General features: G+C 29.9%; 2 long non-coding RNA genes and 1 other non-coding gene across 3 annotated transcripts; all 3 read left to right on the forward strand.

Annotated features, from left to right (window-relative positions):
• Nucleotides 1-5700: 5700 nt before the first annotated feature.
• Nucleotides 5701-5807, forward strand: LOC149517594 (small nucleolar RNA R71). The gene has a single exon (XR_016344349.1). It is a non-coding gene; the product is annotated as a small nucleolar RNA R71 (small nucleolar RNA).
• Nucleotides 5808-19117: 13310 nt separating this feature from the next.
• On the forward strand, nt 19118-20831 carry LOC111278907 (uncharacterized). Its single transcript, XR_002688835.2, has 2 exons — nt 19118-20404; nt 20542-20831. It is a non-coding gene; the product is annotated as an uncharacterized LOC111278907 (long non-coding RNA).
• Nucleotides 20832-20844: 13 nt separating this feature from the next.
• On the forward strand, nt 20845-21403 carry LOC149517595 (uncharacterized). Its single transcript, XR_016344015.1, has 2 exons — nt 20845-20983; nt 21304-21403. It is a non-coding gene; the product is annotated as an uncharacterized LOC149517595 (long non-coding RNA).
• Nucleotides 21404-24508: the final 3105 nt, after the last annotated feature.

Raw genomic sequence — 24508 nt, forward strand, 5'->3', positions numbered from 1 at the left:
TTTCAATGATGTGTGCAAGCTTGCCCTTAAGGTGAAAAGACAACAATAGGAGGCCCGTGGTAGCAACTTGAGATTTAGGTCTCGAAAAGGCTATATCAATAAAAGTGGCTCATCCAAAACAATTAGTTCTTCCACGCCTATTCCAAAATAGCCCCAAAAGAAAAATGAAACCTCAACAAGCAAGCCTCAGTCCAGTGCACAAACCAGAAGGTGTTTTAAATGTTAAGAGCTTGGACACATTGCCTCAAAATGCCCAAACAAGAAGATTATGACTCTGGTAGAGGAAAACTTGAAGAAAAATGAAGAAGAGTTAGCTGAAAAAGATCAAAACCTTGAAAAGAAAGAAGAGATAACCTATGGTGATTGTGAAGCCTCCTTAGTCATACAGTGCAGCTTGAGTACCACACCTACTAAGAAGAAGATTGGTTACGTTGGTGTACTGCCCATGGGAAGGTATGTGATGTTATAATTGATAATGAAAGTTTAAAAATGTTGTTTCTAGCTTTAAGGTGCAAAAATTAAGCCTCAAGGCAGTGGATCACCCCCAACCATATAAGCTATCTTGGCTGCAAAAAGAGAATGAAATTAAGGTTAGTAAGAGGTGTTTGATTCTTTTTTCCATAAAAAAGAATTACAAGGACAAAGTGTGATGTGATGTAGCTCCGATGGATGCTTACCATTTACTACTCAAAAAACTTTGGCATTATGATAAAAGGGTTATTTATTATGGTTACCGTAACACTTACACATTTGAGAATAATGGATGCAAAATCATTCTAGGCCCTACCAAAGCCATGGTAATGTCCAAACCAATCAAAAGGGAAAGAAACAGCTTGTTTACCAAGGTTAATTACAGAAAGAAAATTAAGATGGGTGATACTATGTATGCACTGATATTGATTGAGAAAAATAAAAATAGCAAAGAGCTCTCTGCAGTGATACAACCATTATTGGCAAAATTTTAAGATGTTGTTTAGGAGGAGTTATTAGCTAGTCTACCACCAATAAAGGATATTCAACACTGTATAAACCTTATCCTAAGAGCTGTTCTACCTAATAAAATAGCCAATAAGATAAGTCCTAAAGAGCATATGGAGTTGTAATGCCAAGTTGAAGAATTGGTGAAAAAAAGAATGGTGCATGAAAACATGAGCCCTTATGTAGTCCCAGCCCTTTTAATGCCTAAGAATGATAGATTGTGATGCATGTGTGTAGATAGTAGGGTAATCAACAAAATCACAATTGACTATCATTTTTCTATTATGTGCTTAGATGACTTGCTAGACCAACTACATGGAGCAACTATTTTCTTCAAGATAGACCTACACAGTGGTTATCATCAAATCAAAATAAAACATAGAGATAAGTGGAAAATAGCCTTCAAGATAAGGGATGGTCTCTATGAATGGATGGTAATGCCTTTTCATTTATCTAATGCTCCTAGTACTTTCATGAGATTTATGAATCATATCCTTAAACCTTGTATTGGCAGATATGTAATAGTATATTTGATGATATTTTGATGTACAACAAAGATGAGAACCAACACTTGAATCATCTACACTAACTGTTTTGCATATTGAGGGAACAAAAACTTTATGCTAACTTTAAAAAGTGCAATTTCTTTACTTCCAACCTTGTGTTTCTAAGGTTTGTGGTGTCAAAAGAAGGAATAAAAATAGATCCCAGCAAAGTTGAGGTAATTTTAAATTGGCCAACACCAACATCTCTGCATGATATCTGTAGCTCTCATGGTCTTGCATCTTTTTATAGATGCTTCATTAGGAGTTTTAGCTCTATTATTGCTCTCATCACTAAATATTTGAAGAATGAAGCTTTTTAAATGGATAAAAAAATCCCAACACAGCTTTGAGCTCATCAAGACCATGATCACTGAAGCTCTCATCTTGTACCTACTAGACTTTGATCAAGTGTTTGAGGTGGAATGTGATGCATCCAATTCTGAAATAGGTGTTGTTTTAAGTCAAAAAGGAAAACCTATAGCATTTTTCAGTGAAAAACTTAATGAAGCTAAGAAGAAGTATTCAACCTATGACAAGGAGTTTTACACCATTTATAGGGCTTTATTACATTGGAGTCAATATCTTCTTCCTAAGCCATTTATCTTATATTCAGACCATGAGGCCTTAAAGTTTATCAATAGCTGGCACAAGCTCAACTGAAGACATATAGCTTGGGTGGAGTTCTTTCAAGCATACAACTTCACTATCGAACATAAATCAAAAATTCAAAATGTAGTGACAGATGCTTTGAGTTGAAAGCACTTCTTATTGGGGAATATGGCTATTGAAGTTATTGGATTTGATGTGATCAAAGGTCCCTATAAGATAGATCTTACTTTGGTTGAATTTGAGAAGAATGTAAGCAAGGACCACACAACTAGTTTTTGTTGCATGATGGATATCTCTTCGAGACTAACAGTCTTTGCATTCCCTTATGTTCTTTAAGACAGGCCTTAATTAATGAGGCTCATGATAGTGCACTAGGTGAACACTTTAGAAGGGACAAAACATTTACTCTTTTGTAGAACAGGTTTTATTTGCTAAGAATGGAGAGGGATGTGATGAAACACCTTAAACGATGTAGATTGTATACTCTACTGCCTATGCCTAATGCTCTTGAAAAGATGTTAGTTTGGACTTCGTAGTTAGACTGCCTAGAACTCAAATAAACAAAGACTCTATCATAGTGGTTGTGGATCATTTTTCCAAGATGGCTCATTTTGTTCCATGTAACAAAACTATAGATGCTTTTCATGTTTTTGATTTGTATTTCAAGAAAATTGTGACTCTACATGAAGTTCCTAGATCCATGGTATCTGATCAAGATTTTAAGTTTCTTAATCATTTTTGGCGTACCCTTTGAAAGAAGTTTGGCACCAATCTTAAGTATAGTTCTTCTTATCATCTTCAAACAGATTGTCAAACAGAGGTAACTAACTACAGCTTGGGTAACCTACTAAAGAGTTATGTGGGAAAGAATATCAAGCAGTGGAATTTTGTTTTACCTCAAATAAAGTTTGCCTACACCCACTCACCAAACCAAACCACTGGTTGTAATCTTTTTGAGGTGGTATATGGTAAGAATCTAATCAGTCTTCTAGATTTAGTTTCTCTCCCTACTAATTAACAATTTAGTGAAGATGTAAAGAAAATGGGTAAGGATATCAAATAATTGTATGAACGAGTCAAAATTAAGATTTTACAGCATAATGAGAAGTATAAGAAGGCAGCAAACAAGCATCGAAAACATATGGAGTTCAAAAAAGATGATTTAGTGGGGATTAACTTGCAGAAAGAGAGATTTCCTCTAAAGAAGTTTGATAAATTATAACCTAAGGTAGATGATCCATTTAGAGTTTTTCAACGCATTAAAGAGAATGCCTACAAGCTTTTTGACACTTATAGAGTATCTTCTACTTTCAATGTTGCTAATTTGTCACCCTACCATGACAAGAATACTAGTTCAAACTTGAGGACAAGTCATTTTTAATCAGAGGAGATTGACATCAGAGTGTCTGCACAACATACAATGTGGGTTAAAACTAAGGCAAGCTTATTCAAAAATAAAATGGGCCTATCATTGGTCTTAATCCACTAAATAAATACATAAATAAAGTGGGCTAGAATAGAGAGATTGCATTCACACTAGCTGGAAAAAAAAGATCATGAATATGAATAAGATTGTGGTCAAGTTTATTATCATGTAATCTACAGGAGTAAATGGGCATATTATGTTCACATACAAATCTCATGATTTTAGGCATGATTTTAGCAATGCAATCTAAAAGTTTCCATGCTTAGAGAGATGTTCCTAGCCTATATATTTTCTATTATTCTTTGGTAAAAGGCAAAATAGAGTTTTCTTTATCTTTAGGCAATCTTCTAGATTATTTTTTAAATTCTATTTCTCTTAGGTGGATTTCCTAGAGTAGTGAACTTTTATTATTTTGTATCTTTAATTAGAACTCTTAGGGTGGTATTTCTGTATCCCTTAGTTTCTAGTCTTGGTGGTGAACTTTTATCCTATTATTTCAATAATCATATTCTTTCGTTACTCAAATTCTTGTGAGTTGTCTTCTTTGTGAGTTTTTTTGTTTGCAGTTAATCTTCATATCTCAAACAACAATTCCCAGTATCATCCCTTGTAGTAACATAACAAACTGGTTAACAAATTTAAGGTTGAACTTTACGAGCTTCAGCTCTTCACACCCTAATTGTATAAAAATATTCAAAAGTATTAGGTTTATGCTAAAGCCAAGATCATAAAAAGCATCATCAAATTTTAAATGTCCAATTTTGTAAGGAATAGTAAAACTTCTTAGATCTTTTTGCTTTCTAGGCAAGAGTTGTTGAAATTCAGGGCTATAATCTTTCAAAAATGTAGCTTCCTTCAATTTTTTAGGTAGCTCCTTTTGAAAAAGCCTTGGGGAAGGTGGTGTTATGTTGAAACACTATATATACATTCTTACAATCATTATTGGCCTTGTTTGAACTTTTTTGTATCTTTTTCTCTTGATTTTTTCATTTTGATCTTCTTCTTGAATTGCCTCCTCTTTAACTGTTTCTTTAAGTTTAAGCTAAATGCTTTCAAATAATACTCTCCCTACTTGTAATACCATTTACCTTTCTTCAACAGACCCTTTATTGTATTCTTCATAATGTTCTTCATATTCAATCTCAGTATTTTCCTCCTGACTTCCTTATAAGGCTCAATGTTTTCTAAGGCCTCTAATGTCATGGTGTTAAAACCTTCTAGAATTTCTCTTTCAAATCTCAAAAGTTCTTCATCTTTTAATATATCTTCTTTTCCTGTAAAATCTACTTCTGGTTGTTTTACAAAACTAGGAAGGTTTAACACTTTATGTTTATCCATGAAATCATCATCCTTATCATAAACCTTCATCCTAACATCTTCCAAATAATATATACCATTACATCCTTCATTGCCTTATATTTTATGGTTGGATTCAGTATTATTGGGCAAGGTACCTATAAGGTAGTTAGCTATAGCTTGGGCCAATTGACCTATTTAGTTTTCAAGGTTCTTGATTAATGTAACTTGGTATTGGATATTAGCATTGTTGGCTTGTATCAATTGGATCAACATGTCTTCAAAACTTGGTTTTTTTTTTTTTTTTTAAGGTGGGTTGTAAGTTGGTGGATTATGGCAATAGTTATTATTTTAGTTATTGGTGGGATGATGGTTTGGTTGGTTCCAAAAAAATTTTGGGTAGTTTCACCATCTAAGGTTGTAGGTATTACTATAGGAATTGTGGTTAGGCTTAGATTCTCGATGTATTAGATAGGTTCTAGCTTGAATTGACATCTTTCATTGGAATGGGGTCCTTCACATATATCACAAGACACAAAAGGGTTTTGGATTTTATTCACATGGTTGGTTTGGGGCTAGGCTCTTAGGCTTTCTATCTTTTTAGTTAGGGTAGCTAATCAAGAATTGATTGAGGTAATTACATCTATCTTAAATAAACTAGCAGACTTTTTACTTACTTTTCTTTTCATGCCCTATCGGTAGTTGTTAGCAACCATCTCTTCAATCAACTTAATTATTTCCTTAAAAGTTGTGTTCATAATTGCTCCTCTAGCAGCTGTGTCCAAAGTGGTTCTCATAGAAGGTGTAAGACCATTATAAAATATTTGGATTTAAAGCCACTAGGGTAATTTATAATGTGGGCATTTCATTAACAACTTCTTGAATCTTTCTTATGCATCACATAATGTTTCACCATCTACTTGTAAAAATGTGGTGATCTCATTCCTAAGCTTTGTTGTTTTGGTAAGTGCAAAAAACTTTGCCAAAATCATTTGTACCAAATCATCCCATGTGGTGATAGAACCAATTTTTCACCTTGTCCTTAATAGAAAAGGAAAATTTCTTAGTTTAATAGCTTCATCAAAAATACCATTATAGCAAAAAAATCATATAATTTAAGAAAATTAGAAATATGAAAGTTAGGATCATCGTAAGGTAGTCTTTCAAATTGCACAGAAGTTTGGACTATTCGTATAATTGAAGGCTTGATCTCAAAATTGTTTTCTTAAATGGCTGGCTTTCTAATGGATGGTTGAAAACCATCATAATGGGGAACTATATAGTCCCTTAAGATTCTTTGAACCTTATTGCTTGCATTGGCCATTGGTGTAGGTGAATGTGGTGCTTATTTCTCATTTCTTCTTCTTTTCTGAATGTTTTTTCTATTTCTTGATCAATTGAAGATAAGTCAACACTTTCGGATCTGCATATGCAAATAAGAAAAGATCAAAGAAAAGTAAAACATACAAGAAAAATTAAAACATACAAATCTATACTGATAGGTGTTTACCTTCAGTAAAAGGTATAATGGTGGAACATATAATAAATGTTATACTAATAGATATATATTTACTGATAGTCTTAAACTGTAGGTATATCTCTACGAGCTATTCGACACCTTAAAAATCATCAATATAGGTTTATACCGATAAAGAATATATTGACAATTAAAAATTCATTCGAATATATATTTTGACTTTCGATATAGGGTTTATTGTGCTATACTAATGGATTTTATGATTTTACCGATGGTTTTTTTAGCGTCAATATATGCTAAATTTTTTGTAGTGTTATTAAAGTGTTTACCACTTTTGTAGTAAAGTTGTATGAGCTTAAGGAAAAAAGCATAGAAGTGATTTTTTGAGCAATGTTAGGGCTAGATTTTTTGGCATATTGGAGAATTTCCATTGGTCAAAAATTGAACAAGAAAAGCTACAGAAATTGGTGCTCAAAATTACAAAGGGGAGAAGGAACAGTCGTATGATGCATTGAGAAAGCATGATACAGAATTGGCACCTATACTTTAATAAAGTGGAAGGCCAATAACCAGCAGCTGACTTGGCACTTTTGAGGCTCCAATTGGTCATTATTCTAACTTTTTAAAGATTAAATTATCAAAGGTAGAAAGCTTGAAGAGAAAAAAAGAAGAAGAGTGCAAACAACAACCTTATGGATGAAGATTGGATAAGTTGGAAATATCTTCTAATGTAACATCCTTGTTGGCATTTTAAAGTGATTTTAGTGGTTGGAATGCATCATCCTTGGCCTGTAAATAAAGCATTTTGGGCAGAATTCAAGGAGAGCTTTACAATTTGGTTTTCTTATCTTTTCTTTCCAAAATGTTTCATCCTTGTTCATTTAAAAGGCTATTTAGAGAGAAAATTCCTTTAATTTTTCAGCAAAATTTACATTTTTGCTCTTCAATTTTCATGAATTTTAAATGCTTTGCAATATAATTTCAATTTCTTTAAATTTCATGTACATTTACTTGCAATTTCTTTGTTTAATGATGTTTGGTTGTTTTTAGTATTGCACTACTTTCAATTTTACATCGAAACTTTATGAGTTTTTACGATTTTTAGCTAAATTTTTTTCTTTAAAACTCTTCATTAATCAAACTTAATATCTGGAAATTTTTACATTCAAATTTGCACTATATATTTTTTTAAAAATCATCAAAGTTTTGGCTGAAAACTTGGAAGCAAATGAGGCAACAGGTGGTGATAGCACTCGTATGGCTTTTCTCCATGCTAGATGGCTGGTTGATTCTTGATCACATTTATACTTGTTCTTTTACTTATTTACTTCAAGTTTTATGATTCTTTACCTTTAATTTCATGTTTTTAATTTCTGTTTGGATATTTTCTTTGTTTAATGCTTTGTTTTCTTTATTTTTTCCTTTAAGAATGTTCATAGTTCATTGAGCTTGTTTTTTTACATTTTGAGCTTATTTCTCTTCATGCTTTTAATGTTTACATGTTAATTGATGTTACTTTAGTTTGCCTTAAGATCATTTACTATATTGAAGTGTAGATCTAGGTTTTAAGATTCAAAAGTTTGAATTTTTGTTTTAAGATCTAATTTTAGCTTTATGTGTTCCTCAATTTCCCTGCATTTAGTTTATGCATTTTTATTATGCTGCATTTAGATCTAGGTTGTTATTACATTCAATTGCATTTATTTTTCTTGCACTTGGCTTAGATCCATCTTATCCCTTGTATTTTACATTCGGTTCACTCTATAGAAGTAGTTACAATTTTACGGTTTAAGTTTCAAGTTCATTTTCTGTTCATGTATTTTAATTACAAGTGTACATTTTATTTTTATATATTTCATGCATTAGATTATATGTTCCTTATGTTTACTCATATGTTCATTTGATTTTGTTTAATTTCATTTACTTTACATGTTCATTGCTTTAGGTTAATAGTAATATATTGATAATCAATACTTAGGCTAAACTTCTCAAATGATTAGTTTTTGTGAGGCAATAATTTAGAAAGTTATCTCTAGGCCTTATATTCACATCCCAACCAATTGGCGAACATCATTGTTGATTGGTTGGGTACCCTTTTCTATTAAAAAAAACCCTAAAACTCATCTAGATTCATTCCTATTCCAAGTCAAATTCTTCCTAACTGATTGACGTATGTGTAAGTCAATCAATAATCACTTCCTAGGCCTATTCCAAGCCCAAAGTTAAGCCTTATTCATAATTTTGTCCTAAATTGGCCCAAATTCATCAACTATTGGTTTTAAATGGGCCTCTCTATCAAATAGGGTTATTGCAAATAGGCTAACAGGCCTATTTCTACCTAATTTCGTAATATGATCAAAACTCACATCAACTGCTATGAAATTCCCAATCCTTTTGTTAGTTGTCTCAGCAACTCCTGCATTCATCCACTTTTTTGGTAATAAATAGATCCTTACCTAAAACTGCTACTTTGTTGAAGATATAATCAGAGGTGTACACACAATTTTCATGTTTGAAAATAACAAGAGGAAAATTTATAGTCAAATAATAGTTTCAATTTATTAAGAATTTAGAGTACAATCATTGAAAATTTTTAAATAAAAAATCTTCTAATTATTTTCTTCATAGAAATTCTATCAAAGGTTTCTTGAAATCTTGAAAATTGGTCCCAAAATTTAAAAAGTTTTGGAAATCTTGGAATTTGGTCTCAAGAATTAAAGATTATTAGATCCTCAGACTTTGGTCCCATTTTAGAAGGTCTTAGAATTTGGTCTTAATTTATGGATTCTTGAAATTTTATCATAAATTAGGGATTCTTGGAATTTAGTCCCAATGTAGGGATTTTTCAAATCTGGTCCCAATTTAGAAATTTTTACAATGTTGTCCCCAATTAGGAATTCTTAGAATGTAGTCCCAATTTAGGGATTCTTAAATAGTCCCAACTTATCAATTTTTATAATTTGGAATTTGATCACAATTTGAACCTTTTTCTTAGATTTGTGGGAGCTTTGGAAAATTTTTGTTCTTTGGATCTATTTTTTTCCCATTTGTCTTCTTAAACTTGTTTGTTGGAATTCTACAAACCTTGTTATTTAAATATTCCTTCTTGGACTTTTAGGAGTTCTGAGGCTTTGATTCTTCGAATCTTTCTCATTCATAAATATCTTTTTAAACTTATTTTTTTTGAATTCTAGAGACTATGTTCTTCATATATTGCTTCTTGAATTTATATAGTAAATTATTTAGTAATACATAAATATTTAATTAGTCAATATATATAATTAAATGAAAATTTTCATAGGATATTTGCCACCTTGTAATTGGTTAAAAACTTTTTCTTTCTCCAAATGCCTTATCAAGGCTTCATAACTTGCATAATTTTTTTTGGTAAAAGGTAGACAAGCCTTAAAACTTAAGTGCCTTTAGTGCCAAAGTTTGCTTGCACCTTTTCAACAACATGAAATGATTTGCAAACTTAAATTTTTCCAAACTTATGACTTTAGAAGAATTGAACCAAATTTTAGTTCAAAGGACTTTTTTTGTTTTGATTGAACTTGATAATTTGGATTGAGTTACGTACTTACTTTCCCTTAAATGCGAAGGATCAAATTATAATGTAGTTTAATTTTTTTTGCCTTAACTTTTGGCTAAACCATCATTTAAAAGTGCATTTGGTTAAAGGGATTCCATAAATTTTACCCTAAAATCTTAATGGTAGGTATTTGATTCCCATGTTTAGTTTATGATAAATTGATTATAGGGGAAAATGTCATATTTCCAACAGTATCCAAAGTCTCGAAATAAAAAACCCACATCTTCTTATGGTATACTAGGATTTTAAGAGGGAAAGTTATCTTATTTCCAAATTTGACCTAAATAAAAAATTATCACATAGCTATTACATTTTTTAAAAGCATGTCTAGAAGTGACTGAAACTAAATTATAGGTTTTTTTCAATTTAGTTTTTTTTTATATTACAATTAAGGCATTTGATATAAAGAAACACCTTAATTGTAGATCAATTAAGGCACTTGGCTTGAAGAAAAATGCCTTAATTGATGATTTAAAGTGTTTGTGAAGAAAAATGCCTTAAATGATCTTTCAATGCGTTTATTTGGAAAAACACCTTAAAAGATCATTTAAGACATTTTTATGAAAAAAAAAAATCTTGAATTATCATTTAAGGCATTTTTCTTCACAAACACCTTGAATGATCATATTAAAGGCGTTTGTTTGGAAAAATACCTTAAATGATCATTTAAGGTGTTTGTGAATAGAAATGCCTTAAATGATCCAATTTATATATTATAAAATATGATCATTTAAGGCATTTGTGTAAAATACCTTAAATGATTGATAAACTAAAGCATTATAAAAAAAAAAAAAATGATCATTTAAGGCATTTCTGTTCATAAACACCTTAAATGATCTTTTTTTTTAATATAAAAGATCATTTAAAGTGTTTGTGAACAAAAATGCCTTAAATGATCCAATTTATATATTATAAAAAAATAAAAGGATCATTTAAAGCATTAATGTTTTGAAACACCTTAATTGATAATATTTAATAAATAAAAGCTACAATCAATTAAAATATTTATTTTCTTTTACTGCTAAAGGTATCATTTATCGTTTGGGTATCTATTATTAATAAAACAAAATGAAAAGTTGTCATTATATATGTCAAGAAGATTATGATAATTATATAAGAATTAATATACGTAGATTTCTTCTAACTAAATGAATGAATCTAAATATGGAATGCCCTGAAAATAGAAGAAAACCTCAAATATCGCACTTTTCTAGATATCACACTTTCTTCTGGAATCGAAAATTCTATGAATCAAATAACCCTTAAAGGATTTTCAATTTGGTGGTTTTTTCATTCTTTCTTTTCTTTTTTTTTTTCCCTTTTTGGTGTGAAGTTCAAGCTCTTGGTTAGGAGCAAGCATTACCCCTATTGGCCTATTTTGCATATTCACTTGGAGTTGGCATAACCTTCACTTCTTCAATTTTATCTTTAAATACTTTTAATTTAATTAGAGAAAAAGAAAATCACTAATTGATAAAATTTAATGAAATGATCCATGTAATCTTAAGAATTTGATTGGTCAGAATTTGATTTTATCTCTAAATTATTTTAATTTATCTAGAGATAAAATTAATGACTCATTAAGAATTCTGATTGGTTGGATTATAAGTTTTTGAATTTTGATTGGCCAAACCCTATTTTTCACCTTGATTTTCCAAATAACTAATAAATCTTAAATTAATTTATTTAATAACACAATAAAAATTTTAATTGGTCACCAAATATAATTAAAAAAATTCAAAGGACATATGCCATCTTGTAATTGAGCGAGCTCTTACAACAACCCCCCTCAAAATTTGTTTACATACACAATTTTTACAAAAACTAGCTCAAAATTTGTTTGCACCATTGCAAAGACATGAGAAGTTTTACAAGCTTTAACTTTGCAAAACTTGAGACTTTGGGACAATCAAACCAAAATTTAGTTCAAATGTATTTTTAGTTGATTGAACTTGGTAACTTGGACCAAGTTGCCTACATACCCTCAAATTTGAAGGATCAAGTCAATACACAATTCATTTTTTTACCTTAACTCTTGCCTAGATCGTCCTTTATAGGATTTTCAACCAAGCTGGCTTTTATCTTTCTTTTCTTTTCTTTTTATGTGCATTTTAGGCTCATGTTTAGGTGCGAGCATTCCCCCCATTAACATGTTTTGCATCTTTACTTGGAGTTGGCATAGCTTTTACTTTTTTGGGAAAAAAAGATCCAAATTTTATGATTGGAGTTAAGGCTAAAGAATTGGAACTTATTACCATGGCTATGTTGGAAATGATAATTCTATTTTATAGAATTATTATGGTTCTTATTTGATTAATTATGATACTTTATTAATTTTGCTTATTTTTAGCAATATAATTCAATTATCTACCTAATTAGCTTAAATTTTCTCATATGTAGGTTAATCAAATAAGCAAAGAACAAGGTAACTTGGCAATGTCATTTGGCAATGTCATGTAGGACAAGAAAGTGCCAAGGTGCCAACCTCGCCCAATCAAATGCCTCCACTTCAGTCAAATTAATTGTTGACTAGGAAAATAGTGTTAGGAATAATGACTCAAATCTCATAGAAGATTTGTTTGGAATTTGTTAGATATTGCTTGATCGATAAGAAGACTTACAGAAGAAGAATTTTAAAAAGAAAAAAATTCTTAATAGGTAAGTTTGACTTGTAGAAAAAGAATTCTAAGAGGAGAGAAATTCTTAATAGACAAGTTTGTATGGTTATAAATAGATGAAGTCTCTACAAGGTTAGGTGTAAGAAAAGATGTAAGAGAGTTATAGGGTTTTATGGGTAGGCACCCAATAAAACTACTGAAGATTTAAGTCTTATGGGCATGTATATTTGTTTATGAGTAGACTAGAGAAGACTGAGAGGGTCCACATAGGTATGATGTATGGGCGCATATAAGTATGTGTTTGGTTATATTAAAATGGTGCACATGGGTATGCGTTTATTTTGGTTGAGAATACTCTATAGGACTAAAAGAGATTAAGAGAGTCTATGGGTATAGATTGTTGAATTGTTGATATATTTTAATGTATATTTGTAATTCTCTACAACTAATGGATCTTATTTCTCATCCATGGATATAGGTCAATTGGATCGAACCACGTTAAATTACTATCTCTTATGTGATTGATTGATTATTTGATTTTACTTCTGCTGATATGATTGGATTGGGGCTATTTGGCCTAACAAGAGGTATTAGAGCTATGGTGATCCTTAACAGTGGTATCAGAGTTGAAGCTCAAGATGTAAGAAAAGCTGATAGTTTGAGACATGAGAAAAGATAAGCTTAGAGGAGTTCGATTCAAGAAAAAAGTTCAAGTTTGTGTTTTAAAGATCGATTTGCTTGAAACGTAAAAGCATACAAAAGAAAATGATTGTGAGACTTTCATTACAAGTGAAGCCAAGCATGTCTAGCATGAAGATAAATTATTGATAGAATTTGAGTCAAGGTGGAGATTGTTAGGAATAATAACTCAAATCTCATAGGAGATTTATTTGGGATTTGTTAAAGATTTGTTAGATATTACTTGATCGACAAGAAGACTTGTAGAAGAAGAATTCTAAAAGAAAAAATATTCTTAATAGGTAAGTTTGACTTACAGAAAAAGAATTCTCAGATGAGAGAGATTCTTAATAGGTAAGTTTGTATGGTTATAAATAAGTAAAGTCTCTATAGGGTTAGGTATGAGAAAAAAATGTAAGAGAGTTATAAGGTTTTATGAGTAGACAACCCATAAGATTATTAAAGATTTATGTCATATGGGCGTGTATGTTTGTTTGTGAGTGGACTAGAGGAAACTGAGAGGGTCCACATAGGTATGATGTATAGGTGCATATGGATATGTGTTTGGTTGTATTGAAATAGTGCATATGAGTACGTATTTATTTTGATTGAGAATACTCTATACGACTAGAGGAGATTAAAAAGGTCTATGGGTATTGATTGTTGAGAGGTTGATATATTTTAATGTATGTTTGTAGTTCTCTACAACTAGTGAATTTTATTTTTCATCTATGGACGTAGATCGATTAAACTAAACCACATTAAATTACTGTCTTTTATGTGATTAATTATTTGATTTTGCTTCCACTGATATGATTGGATTGGGGCTATTTGGCCTAACAAGTGGTATCAGAGCTATGGTGATCCAAATAAGTGGTATCAGAGCTATAGTGATCCCTAACAGTGGTATCAAAACTAAAGGTTCAAGATGTAAGAAAAGCAGATGGTTCGAGACATGAGAATAAACAAGCTTAGAGGAGTTTGATTCAAGAAAGAAATTTGAATTCGTGTTTTAAAGTTAGGTTTGCATGAAGTGTAAAGGCACACAAGAAAAGATAATTGTGAAACTTTCATTACAGGTGGAGCCAAGCATGTCTAGCATGAAGACAGATTATTGATGGAATTTGAGTTAAGGTGGAGATTGTTAGGAATAATGACTCAAATCCCATAGGAGATTTGTTTAGGATTTGTTAGATATTGTTTGATCAACCAGAAGACTTGCAAAAAAATGATTCTAAAAGGAAAAAGATTCTTAATAGATAAGTTTGACTGCAAAAGAAGAATTTTAAGAGGAGAGAGATTCTTAATAGGCAAGTTTATATAGTTATAAATAGGTGAAGTCTTTACAGAGTTATAAGATTTTATGGGTAGACACCTCATAAGACTACTGAAAATTTACGTCTTATAGGCGTGTATGTTTGTTTGTGAGTGGATTGAGGAGACTGAGAGGGTCCACATAAGTATGATGTATTGGTGCATATGGGTATTTGTTTGGTTGTGTTGAAATGGTGCACATGGGTATGGGTTTGTTTAGGTTGAGAATACTCCATAAGACTAGAGGAGATTAAGAGGGTCTACAGGTATTGATTGTTGAGTAGTTGATATATTTTAATATATGTTTGTAATTCTCTACAATTAGTGGATCTTGTTTCTCATCCGTGGACGTAGGTTGATTGGACTGAACCAAGTTAAAGTATTATCTCTTGTGTGATTGATTATTTGATTTTGCTGTACTAATGTAATTAGATTAGGGCTATTTGGCCTAGCTGTCAAACCCCCATTGCTGACTTGGACAATGATTGTCACGGTTTGGGACTTAAGCTTCAAACCCGCGCGACTCCGAGACCCGGGCATGCACTCATCCGGCGTCCCAGATCAACCTGACCGTCACGGTTCATACCCTTGTGAGGTATTGTCTGCTCTGACCCCTTTGGCCTCACGGTTTTGTCTTACAAAAGGCCCCTTACAAAAAAGAGATGGTGTGAACGCTTATATACCCCAGTGACCTTTTTTTTTATATTCGATGTGAGATTCAGGACTCCTCCTACATGGACAAGCTAGCCACACCATATTCCTCAAAATGTTGCTGATTTGGAGAAAGTTGCTAAGCTAGATTGCTTAAGGAATGCATGACTCACCAGTGGACAAAAGGGGACAGCAGCACCAGACGACAAAGATGATCCCATGCTGAAATTGACGCAAAAAGAAGGCTAAAGCGAGCTGTTGACCTGGCTTTTTAGAGCATAATGGTTGGAGGATGAAGACTTAGGAGTTGCCTATATTAGGGAGGTCTTGGCTGCAAGCGAATCCAAGCCCCAGCCGCCATTTACTTTTCCATTTTCCTTTCCTTGTAACGCCATAAATGCTGGCAGCTGCTGTAGCTGTTCAATTTCATGCATTTCCTTCGTATTTTCCTTTAGTTTTTCATCGTTATTTTCATCCTTTAATCTTCTATATTGTCGCTATATTTACAATTAATTTTGCAAGCTTAAAGTTTTGTTTTAGCAATGGAAGTTTCTTGTTTTCCTACTCGCTTCTGTTTACATTTCCTGTGCTCTTTTGATTCGGTTTTTATGCTTCCTTAGCTACTTTCCTTCAAGTATTTAATAGCCTTTTCACTCCTTAACTCTCTCACTTTCCTTTACAGTGTCAGTTTTTGTTCAATGCCATTTTTGCTTCTTTCCTTTGGTTTCCATGGCTGGTTGGGCAAGATGAGGAAGGTCGAAGTTTGCCATTATATTTAGAAATCACCTAGAGGGCACATCTCTACTTGAATCTATCATTTTCCATTTTAGTTTGATTTATTTTCAAGTTCATAAAATGTTGTTTTCATTTTCTGTTTTACATTCGATTATAATTGCTTTATTTTCATGTTCTTTACATTTCATGCAATTTAAATTCCCAACACTTTACTTTATCCTTCTTTAAATTTATGCAACCTTAATGTACTTGACTTTTAATTTTAAGCACTTTTAAATTCTAGCAACTTGCTTTTAATTACTTGCGACTGACATTTCCCTTACACTATAAATTCCCTAGCTCTTTACTCTTTATTGTAATTTATTCTTAGATCTTTACTTTACAAGTTCTTTAATTTATGTTCTTTTAATTTCTTGCTTTCAATTCCATATTTGTAATTGCTTGTTGATTTGCGGCATGTTTAAGTTTGGTTGAGTAATTTACATTTATGTTTTAGGTTGTTCTTCCATGATCGGTAGTTTTATTTGTTAGATTAACTAGTTTAATTTTAAAGTTGTTAGTTAATTGGGGAAAGTAATTTTGGTAAGTTAAAATTTATGCAATTCACTTAATTTAATTAAGGCTAAGTTTGTAATTTAAATTACCTTCTCCAACTTTCACTACGACACAAAGCATATTTAGAGATAGAAATTTTGAGGCAGATACTTTCTTTTTTGTTTTTTAAATCGTGACTTTTAATGGCAAATATGGAATGATCGTCATAATTCCTTGCATCTATCTCAATTTTAATTTTTTTTAAGGGTAAATATGATATTAGTATGTATATTTATTAATATTAGATTTAAACCCGTACGAGACATGGGTGATAATTTTATTTTATAATAATTTTTAAATAAAATAAAATGAAAATTTTAAATATTAATAGTCAATTAACACTAATAATAGATTAAGAGTAATTACATCAAAAAGATTTGAATTAGTAATAATATTCATTTAATCTATAAACACTTTAAAATATATGGCAATAAAAACTAAAATCGATGAAAATTTGATTAAGATGTGATTTTGCATACAAATATTTGAATATATGAGCAACAAATTTTTTTTATTTCAATTTGTAATTGAATTTTGTTAATAATTAGAAACTTTTACTAAATTCAAGTTGAAATAATTTATAACATCACTAAAAGTCAAATGTTATCAAGTAAATCAATTTGGACATGTAATACTAAATTAGACTATCACATTTAAAAAAGATAGATCAACCACAAAATCAGATAATTTTTTAGTATATATATACTACTATTTAAAAATTAAAGTATTTATTATTAGAAAAAACATCAATTTGTTTTATTTTTAAAAAGGTTATATTTATAATTTTGCCTAAAAATTATTTTTTGATGATAAAATACGTTATTAATATTCTCATAAAAAAATAAGCCTATCAGCCTCAATGTATATAAGAGTAATAACTTATTATGCATACTTAACTTTTTTTTTTTTTACTATATATTTCAATATATTAAAAATAATAAAAGTTCACATTTGAATTTAGCTCTACTTAAATCTACATGAAACTATATCTTTTTTTAAATTATAAGAAATTCAACTTATTCTAAATGTTTTTAAAAAAAATTCACCCCTACAAATTTTGTAAAAAAAATTAGTATAGTAAAATGTTGAATAAAAAATTACCTTTTTCAATTATTTGGTTAAAATAACCATCATTTACCATAAACCTTATAATGCTTGTTATATGTATTAAAAAATTGAAACTAAAGAGCTACTTCTATCAATTTTCATTTACTTGGATAGTAATTAGCTCCATTTTAAGTTAAATCATAAAAGTGATAATATCAAAACAACAAACATAATATCAAAATGACAACAAAAAAATTCATCACTAAGAAAATAAACAAATCAATTCACTTCATACAAAAAATAAAAAATAAAATTCATATGTGATACATATTATAGGATAGGTGATAAGTGCTCACTTTTCTCTAATTTATCACCTAACTTGCTCATTTATTTCATGATAAAGTATAATGAGAATTCGATATATAAATCGATATTATAAAAAAAATAAAAAAAAATGTATAAAGATATATATAATATATGTATAGTTTTAAACTATAATATAGGTAATAGCAATAGGTAAAATTTAAAAAGAAATCCAAAACATAAAATTTTCAAGAAATTTTGCTTAATTTTATCATTTCTTTTGAAAATGATTTTTTTTTCTAAAAATAAATCATTATTCAACTATGATGAAGAATTAATATAAAAGATCTTAACACAAAAGAAAAAAAAATAAAGCAATTCCTAAAATAATACAAAACCAAATATAAAGTAATTTGTGCATCTAATCTATCTATATTTAACATCACAAACAAAAAGAAATAGAATCTAAGCTAGGTTTATTGCATGGCAAAAAAATATCATGATAATAGAAAAAAATATTGTAGGGATACAATTTATTTCTTAAGCATCCTAATACGATGGTCTTGAAAATAATTGTGAGATGATTTGTAATTTTTGAATATTTAATTGACTAAAATAAATTTAAGAATCAAATTAAAATCAATAATAATATTTTAAAGTAAGAGTAGTTTATACTTGATAATTAGAATAATCAAACATATTATGTATTTAACTTATTTTGGAAAAATGAAAAAATAAAGATTTTGAAATAAGTGTAATGATGGTAATGAAATTCATTTTATTTGATATATTTTAAAATTAATTTTAATTGATTTAATCATCTATTAATTATTTTAAAATTAATATATATATATATACTAAATGCGTATACATAATTTAAAAGATAGAGTAAATAAATAGATCATAGATTTCAAAATTACAAAGTGATTTTTTTTTACACAAATATAATTAAGAGTTGATATTATAATTAGAAAAAGAGAACACAAAATTATCTTATTGATGACAATTAAAATTTTATTAACTTTGATATGAATTTAATTGTGAGAAATTTAAAATAAATAATAATAAATAAATTAATTTAATTTAACTTTTTAAAAATAATTCAATTAAAATAAAATATGAGATACCTAAATTTTTCAAGTTCGTCTACTTATATAAATAATATAGGTCATACGCATTAAAAAAAAATTTATTAAAAATTTTGATTTTTTTTTATTTATATAAGATTGACCTTTAAAGTTGTTTTTGTTTGAGAAAAAAAAAAAGGCAGAGCAAGGAACGAATCCCAAAACTGAAAGACCAGGAGGAAAATGGGAAAAAAAATGAACGAAGTGAAAGTGTCAGCGGACCAAAAGCACACGACAAGAAGATAATCATTCATTAAAAAAATCAAAACATTTATTTTCTTCTAATCTTCTCTACAATCCATCTGTTATGTGGCTATCAACTTTCAATCACTACTTTTTTCTAAACCTGGTGTTTATGTTTTTCGTTTGGCCTTATGTTCCCAAGGTTTTCGTCAAAATATTGAAGTTTTCTTCCCAACCGAAACCCCACCGCCTTCCCAAAACCAATATCACCAAAGCCTTCAACTTCTCCTCCTAGTCCAAAAAGGGTACCAGACCAGATTCATAACTGTCGCCGCCATCATCACCAAAGCGGATAGGGAGATCCGAGCAGTTGAGGTTTTTCTGGCCATATCAATGATAGATCCAGCCTCGCTCTGTCAGATCTAGTGATTTGAAATAGGGAAGCTCCACAAAAATGAGAGAGAAGTATACCAAAATGGGGAGATTGGATTTTTCTCCTCGAATCTGTTCGTGGATTCGATGCTTCTTCTACATTTACTGAAATCAAAGATGTCGATTATCCAGATATTCTTGCAGAAAAAATTGTGCTTATTGCGGATGATTCTAGCCTCAAGAGGCAGCAGCTAACCACTTATGCACGCAATCTTGGGGTAAAGATTGTGAATGCCATGATTCATGAACGCTATCTAGCTTTTTATGACCCCTTTGCTCTTGGACTGGTGTTTTTGTGATTCTTGCTGCGGAACTACTTCCTGTTAGGTTCTACTTTTTGCAATTACTCTACAATTTGGTCATTGGATGTATTATTTCTTGTTCATATTTCTCCTAGGTTTGCACTTTTTTGTTGTTATAGTATACTATATGCTTCATCATGACTAGAAATTTTTATTGGGAAATTGATTTGACAAAAGGACACAAAGATTATAGTGTTATTTTCTGAAACATCCATTTTGGTAAAAGGAAGTTTGTTCTTAGTTCGGCAGTGAAAAAGGATTGAGGGATGGGAAGTTAATGTTGATTTCTTTTTTACGAGGATTTTCATTTTGTTCTATATTAGATAGAGCTTGCAGTACGTTGTAGGGATTCAGTCTATCTTGTGGGTTTAAATAGAAGCTTACAAGCCACATCTGGGAAATCAGTTGTGACCAATCCACCAGTTGCTCTGAAAATTAGCTCTGCTGACTGTCCACAGTAAGAGCAAGAAATGCGGAAATAATTGAGCTTGACACAGGTTTGTTTCACGCCATTTCTCAAGGTGGAATCTAATTTTACCCACATTCGGGTATCAAAGTATGAAATGGATCTTGTATCTAATTTTACCCGCATTCAGGTATCAATGTATGAAATGGATCTTGTACCCTTGTGCAGATTTTGGAAGTCCATTTTCGGGTCAGATAAGTAGGGAAGGATTCAAGCAATCAAGGAAGCTTTCAACTCAGGATTCCATTCTAACTAAAAATTTAAAAAGCAAAATGGTGTCAAAATGGGGATGCCACTTGTTAGGATCTTAGAGGTTGAAGTTCATCCTACTTTTTTTTGTGCATGACCTTTGTTTTATATTGCTTTCAAAGGTCAGAAGCTTTTACATAAAAATTATAACAAGTTTGATGTTAAATTTCACTGCTCCTACTAATGAAATTTGCTTTTTGGAACCAAAATTATTATCTATAGGTTGTATTTTTGTTTTTTTTGTCATCATTGATGCAGGGTAGAGCTTTGCTAAACGTAGATTGATGATTTAGAGCTTAGAAGAGATTATGCAGAAGCTTTGAAGTAGCTGGTATACAAGTTAAAGGATGTAGCTAAGGAGGTTAGATTCTTTAATTATTCTCATACCAAATAGGAATCTTCAGTATGATTCATTCCACTTGGTTTTCTTCCTTGTCATGACATAAGCTTAAGCCTTGGACATTAGATTTTTGGCAAATAATTGATTTTTCAAGATTTATACATATGACCTTATCAGTGGTTTCAAAGGAAGTTATATTTGAAGCCTTTTAGATAAATACTTGATTTTCTTTGACAGCTTTGGGTGAGTTTTGATAATTACTATAATTGCTAGGCTAATAATAAATTTTCTTTTGAAACTCATTAAGTTTGTTTAACAAAATCTTTTTCTATTCATTTTAGGATCGAATAATGATTATTAATATGGTGGTAATACCTAGACAAAGAGATTGCCCAAAACTTACTGCAAATGAAGATGATTATGGAACTTGGATACTTTGAAGTGTTGTTATTGGTTTGCTCTAACAAAAGATTTTGCAACTTTTTGAAGATTCATGCGGAGGAAACACAATATGTACTAACTTTTACTCAAATCTTTTTTATATTTGTTATGTACAATGTAATTTAAACAACAATTTTGCAATTTACTCTTCAATTTTAATACATTAATGAAAATAATTTGAATTGTTTATGAATATAGGTCTATAGGAACTATTTATTACCTTTTATATTGTAAATCAATTATTTAAAAAAGAAAATAATATATTCAGAGGCAGTTGTAGAAGTTTCTAAAATTTTTGTGTAGTAGTTCCATAAATTGTTGTTAGTTGTTAGTAGTGGCAAATTTTTCTGTCTTCATATCCAAATTTAGGAACAAATATAATTGTTTCTAATTCCAAAATTAAAGGCACAAGTATGTGCCTCAAAAGGTTATCATTAAAGACACAAAATAGTTGTTATAAGCTATTTTTAAGGTCAAATAAATGTGCCTCTATATCTAAAGTTAGAGGAATTTTTTTTTTGCCTCTAATAGGTTGTTGTTACATTTGGATCAATCACTTAATCAGTTTTTTCACACCATTTCATTTCAGGTAATGGAAAGAGTTTGGATTTTAAAAGTTCCTCAAAAACCTTTGGAACAGCATAATCAAGTAATGGACATTGATTTTCTTTTTATTCTTTCATAAAGTTTTTACTTTTTTCTTGCACTTATAAAGAATTAGGGTGAATTAGGGTTCATTTTTTAACTTTTTTTGGAGTCATTGTAAGATCTTATACTTACAGCCATGGACTATTTGCTTTGAACCTCTTCAATCAAAATTTTGCCCATATTGTACTATCTTCTTTCGATTGTCTTTTATTGGCGCTTGTGTTGTAACATTTCGAGACTAGAGGTGGTGATTCATCCACTAGACAAATGGAGAATGAGAAATTGGGGGCTTAAAAAGGCATTTAAAAAAAAAAAAGTCAAAATAAAAAGTCGGTCCAATTTTTTTTGGGGTATGATTGGTCATTCAAAAGTTGTTCTTTTAATAAAACATTTGAAAGATTTAAAACTTTTATAAATAAACAAATTTGTGGCTTGAGAAATCAAATTTAGAGTTCGGGAGTCCGTTATGCATGAAAAAGAATTAGTACCACCAAACTTTTATCGTAGACAGTATCAATTAATTGCATGCTATCTTTGAAATTTGGTACAATGTTATTATTATATTGTTTAAAAAATTAATTCCCTTTTTCATTCTAAAAACTTGAATTTTTTTTATCTTTTTTAAAACAAATTAATCTTTTGAAAATAAAACATTTTATTTTTGGATCAAAGTAAAAACGATTTAAATATCTAAATATTTTTTTTCACTCTTTTATATTAAGGTAGAGCTTCAAAAATATATCTAATTTAAATATTTTTAAATTGTCCCACAAAGACTTAAATAACATTTCATGTAAATAATAACTACCGTAAGTCCCTTTACTGTTAAGACAAATCTTGACTGCTATACTTAGTTGAGATGTTATCTTATTTAAAAATGATCTTTTCGAAAACATATTTTTGAAAACATGTTAATGGTATGCATGAATATAATAAAAATAAATGAAGGCATGAATGACATAATACAAATGCATGATTATTTAAGTATGTATAATAAATTAAAAATGAAATGCAAATGCATGCATTGAGTTTAGGTTAAGTTTAGGGTTTAGTTTTTAAGGTTTGGGATTTAAGGTTTAAGATTTAAGCTTTAAGGTTTAAGATTAAAGTTTAAGATTAAGATTTAGGTTTTAGAATTTAAGGTTTAGAGTTTAGGGTTTTTAATTTAAGGTTTCCTGGAGTTGGGTCTCATGGAATTTGGGGTTTTATGAAATTATGCATGTGATAAAAGTAAATTACAAAAATATCATTAATAAAAATGTAAATACAAATGCATGACAAAAGAATAAACTAATTACAAATTTAGGCATTTATAAAACTAAATTACAAATAAGATATGCATGAGATAACATGTAATGAATTAGACACTAAAATTTTTCATAATTTTAAAACATGTTCCACTATTTTTTTTCTTCAAAAATCAATCGAACAAACACAAAAAAATCTTCCAAACCTACCAAACTAACATTCTATTCATGGAATATTAAATCAAACATACTAAAAACTTGAAGAACTTACCAAAAACATAATTAAACACATGGAATTTAGCAACATTCAACCATAAAAGGGAGAGCAAGTTTCAACCAAGCAATGAAACACCTTGGTCGAATGTCCTATGGCAGCTCAAACTAACATATTTTCATTATTGTCACTCAAGCATGCATCACTTAGTCAGCAAATCATCCTATGAATGTGTCTAGATCATAATGATTTTTAGTTTACAATCTTCAAATGATTAAGGATTCGTTTTATTTTACATTCTTCGAATAATTAAGGATTCGTTTTAGTTTACAATTTTCGAGTGATTTTTAGTTTACAGTCTTTGAATGATTAGTCACCAAATCATCCTATGAAGATGTCTAGATCATAAGAAAAATTTTACCAAACATGAAGTAAACTAGAAATTGTAAAAAAAAAAAAAAAATCAACAACTAAAGCACGAACTAAGCACCAACATATATCAATAATCAAATAAAATTCATGCAAAACACAAATAAAGTCATCATTTAATCATCATAAACAACATTTAAAAGCAACCAAATCATTAAGAAAACCAAAAAGAGGTTCAACCATGGTGAAGGGGAGGTTGGTTGAACCTCCAAATGGTGGTAATAGTGGGTTGTTTCACTTTTTTTTATCTTTTAGCTTAAATCCAACTATAAAATAGTTGTTTGAATGTTTGAATCAAATTTGGAATAAAAAACACAAATAACTATGAAATTTTTTAGGAAAAGAAAAAGAAAAATGAAGACAACCAATATTAAAATGATATGGAATGTGATGGAAATGCAAGGAATGCAAGAGGAAAAGTAGTAAGGTCATACCTTCAAGCTAGCTAACATAAAAAAGTTTTTCTTTCTTTTTTTCCTCTTTTTTTCCTTTACTTTTTTTTCTCTTTTCTTCCTCTTGTTTTTTGCATTTTTTCCACCCTTCTTCCCTATTCTTCCTTGTCTAAAC

This window comes from Durio zibethinus, chromosome 8 (genome assembly GCF_047325235.1).
Source record: "Durio zibethinus cultivar Kanyao isolate XHJ-2024 chromosome 8, ASM4732523v1, whole genome shotgun sequence".
Classification (NCBI taxonomy): Eukaryota; Viridiplantae; Streptophyta; class Magnoliopsida; order Malvales; family Malvaceae; genus Durio; species Durio zibethinus.